This window comes from Nicotiana tomentosiformis, chromosome 1 (assembly GCF_000390325.3).
Source record: "Nicotiana tomentosiformis chromosome 1, ASM39032v3, whole genome shotgun sequence".
Classification (NCBI taxonomy): Eukaryota; Viridiplantae; Streptophyta; class Magnoliopsida; order Solanales; family Solanaceae; genus Nicotiana; species Nicotiana tomentosiformis.
This window is the reverse complement of record NC_090812.1, coordinates 156,170,635-156,174,956: the sequence shown is the minus strand read 5'-3', so window position 1 is coordinate 156,174,956 and position 4,322 is coordinate 156,170,635.

Here is a 4,322-nt window from a genome sequence, read left to right as displayed (position 1 = left end):
GAATTTTCCTGGTTACAGGTTATATTTCACGTATGAGTATAAGAAAATCGTGGGATAAGTGGGTTGTTATTGGTGAATGATGTAGTGCGCACAGAGTATGGATTTGAAAGGTGGTGTTAAAGTAGAGTTACTTCTTTTAGTGTTGTTGTGCTAATGGGGTATGTGTTTTTTTGGCCCATTTGGGTGGTGCAATTTAGATTCGAGCAAAGTGGGTGACTCCCGAGAAAATTCTAGTGGGTTTGAGAATTATATATAGCAATTGAGAATATTTCCGGATTTGCGTATGGATAAAATCTGAGATTTGCATTTGATGGTGCCTAGACTTGCGGAAATTTTGTATGACTATGGATTCCACATTTTAGTATAATAAAGGTAAGAAGAATAATTTCAAATTCACATAAGGTATTCTGAGAGTGAGTGTTACAGTTGTGGTATTTTTGAAAGTGCTGAAGAAGAATACAGTTGCTTATAGGCCGTAGGGCATTGTGGTTCCATGCTACGTTTGTAGGGTGAGTTGTGGCTAAAGATCGTGGTGTTTTAGTAAGGAGAGTATCAATCTGAAGGCAAATTCATGTAATGACCCGACTTGTCGTTTTAAAAATTTATGCCACGTTCAGTGACTTAAGGTCTCGAGCAGCCTCGCAATATCTATTATGACCCGCGTGTGTGGTCGAGTTTGATTTATGGATGATTCGGAGTGATTTGGGACACTTGGTCCCTAAAAAGGAAGCTTAAGTCTTAGGATTTTGACCGTAGTCGGAACCGTGTGAAGATGACTCCGGAATGGAGTTACGTCGGTTCCGTTAGCTCCGTATGATGATTTTGGACTTAGGAGCTTGTCCGAAAACTTATTTGGAGGCTCGTAGTGGAATTAAGCTTGAAATGGCAAAACTCAAAATTTGAAAGTTTGACCGGGGGTTGATTTTTTTATATTGGGGACGGAATCCGATTCCGAAAGTGGGAGTAAGTCCGTAATGTGGACTGTGACTTGTGTGCAAAATTTGAGGTCAATCGGACGTGATTTGATAGGTTTCGGCATCGATGGTTGAAGTTTAAGTTTTAAAGTTCATTAAGTTTGAATTAGGTTGCGATTCATGGTTTCGATGTTATTTGATGTGATTTGAGGCTTCGAGCAAGTCCGTGTTATGTTATGGGATAGGTTGGTATGATTGAATGGGGTCCCAAGGGGCTCGGGTGTGTTTCGGGATGGTTTCGAACCAAATTGGAGTTGTTTGGACTGATGTTGCTGAAATCTGGTTTCCTTCTTCGCAAACGCGAAGGGAGACCAGCGTTCGCGAAGAGGAATTTGAGGGACTGATGGTTTGGCCTTCGCGAACGCGAAGTTGTGGACGCGAACGCGAACGCGAAGAAGGAGCAGGGCAAGCCTTCGCGAATGCGGCCCAAGCAACGCGAACGCGAAGAAGAAAGAAAGATTAGGGCCTGGGGTCGTTTGGCCTTCGCGAACGCAAAGTGTGGAACGCGAACGTGAAGGAGTTGGTTAGCTGGTCATCGTGAACGCGACGAGGAGTTCGCGAACACGAAGAGGAAATGATGGGGCAGAAACAGTTGGCCTTCGCGAATGTGACAAGGGGGTCGCGAACGCGATAAAGGATTTGAGGCACTTGGGTTTTGGCCTTCGCGAACGCGAAGCAATTGTCGCGAACTCGAAGAAGGCCTATCTGGGCAGAATTAAATGTCCCAAAAATGGGAGTTTGAGTTCATAACTCAAAATCAAATTGGGAGCTCGGTAGAAGGCGATTTTTGGAGATATTCTGGCGTGGGTGTTTGGGGTAAGTGATTCTTATCCAGTTTTGATTAATTTCCATGACTATGTATTTGAATCAATCATTTAATTCGGATTTAATGGAGGAAAAATCAAAATTTTGTAAAATCTTTCAAAACTGAAAATTTAAGATTTGGAGGTCGATTTGTTATTGGAATTAGATAAAATTGGTGTGGTTGAACTCGTATCGGAATGGGTGTTGGAATTTGATGAAAATTATGTCGGGTTCCAAGAGGCGAGTCCCGCGTTGACTTTTGTTGACCTTTTTGGAATAAATTTTTAAGTCGACTTATTATTATCCGGAATTATTTTCAGTGAATTTTAATGAAGTTATACAATTAATTTGGATAGATTTGAGCTGTCTGAAGGTCAATTCAAGCAAGAAGGCTATTGTGGAATATCGACATAACTTCAAAAAGGTAAGTGTCTTGCTTAACCTCAAGTGGGGGAATTACCCCTTAGGCATTGAGTCTTATGTGCAATTTGTGAAATTGAAAACCATATACGTGAGGTGACAAGTACGTACTTGGTTTATATGTGCAAATTTTATTGAGTTAAAGTCTTGAGCATATTGTGTAGTAAATTGGATAATTGTTGGCATATATTTAATCATCTACTTGCCATGCCTAAATACTTGTTGTAGACTCTGTTGTTACATGTCAATGTGATGTGATTGTTATTTGATTATTTATGAAATTTCGTGAATTTGCTGGTTGATAAATTATTGGAATTTAATTTCATTTCAGATTTTCCCATCTACAAACAATTAATTAAATGAGCTTAAGAAGAGGTGTTTATATAATTATTGAAAATTTTATTTTTATGGAGACTTTGCTTTATGTTGAGTAATTTCTATCTCTAATGATTGTGTTTGGGTGTTGTACACATTGTGTGGAGCTTTTGGCTATTTGTTGTGAAATTAATTGACTTGGTTGTAGCTTTGGAATTTGGTTGTGGCCATTGGGAAAATTGTGATATGAATTAATTTTTGTTATGTTGTTGTGATAATTTTCCGTGTAAATTGTTGTGTTGTGTGAGTTGTTATTTTGGGGAGATAAGGATGACATTTCACCGTTGATATTACGTGGTTATAAGGGTGGCATTTCACTGTTATTGCATTTATTGGAATATTGTCTGGGCGGAGCGATAAGGGTGGTTATAGGAGCAATAAGGGTGGCAATAGGAGCGATAAGAGTGGCTATTGATATTGTTTGGGCGGAGCGATAAGGGTGGCTATAGGATTGATAAGGGTGGCAATAGGAGCGATAAGGGTGGCTATTTTTTAGGGACAATATGTGATGATGTGGGGTCGTGGTGTTGATAATTTTCATGTGATGTTGCGATTTTTTTATGCTTATTTTTATACCTTGTGCAATTTGTCTTGTTGTTGGTAAATTGATAACAATTTGATTTATGTTGAAATTGAGGGCCTGTGGCTATTTCCAAGCGGAATATAAAATGAAATGTGGGCACGAGGTGTCATGGGTAAATAATGAGGATATCTGGCACGTGAATAATCCGTGTAGTTGTGATATGAAATGTGGGCACGATGTGCTATGATGAAATGATAATGATAATTGGCACGTGAATTGTCCGTGCAATTGTGATATGAAATGAGGGCAGGAGGTGCCGGGAAAATATGATGATGTAATTCTGGGCACGAGGTGCTGTGAAAACATGAAAAATGGGCTGACACCCGTATTTATGAAAAATATGAAAATGGGCTGAGACCCATATTTTTATGATTATGAAATGAGGTGTCACATGGTGACTCTTTAATTGAAAGGATTATATTTAAAATATTTACTTGGAAGGATCTTTACTTAGAAAGTATTATATGAAAGATATGTATTTGAGGAAATTATATTTGAAAAGATTTATTGAAAGAATTATATTTGAAAAATAATTATTTGAGAAAATTATATTTGGAAGAGAATTATTTGGAAGAATTATGTGTAAAAGATATTTATTTGAAGGACTTGATTTAATTGGGTGTAATTGTACTTATTAATTGTTGAGAGATATTAATGGTATTCTTGTTGTCTGTTGTGCATATTACTGGTTGTTTCATGTCGCCCTGTTGTTATTTGTTTCCTATTATCTTGTATATTATATTGCACAGGTTATTAGACTAGTGAGTGTCTTGACTGTACCTCGTCTCTACTCCATTGAGGTTAGTCTTAATACTTACTGGGTACCGACCGTGGCGTACTCATACTACACTTCTGTATATTTTTGTGCAGAGTCAGGTATTGGAGATATCAAACTTGAGCAGAGTTAAAGCGTGATCGTAAGGATTCAAGGTAGAGCTGTTTGGCCGTCGCAGTCCCTTGGAGTCTTTTCATTTCATTGTACTGTTAATTTGTAATCAAACAGTATTGTATATTCAGTTCTCGTGATCATTCCATGTATTCAGTTAGAGTTCGTGACTCAGTACTACCAGTCTTGGGAGGTTGTGTATTGTAATTATTTCCGCTGTTAGTTTCAAAAACCAAAAATGGCTTCAAAAGGTAATCTAAGTCGGCTTACCTAGTCTTAG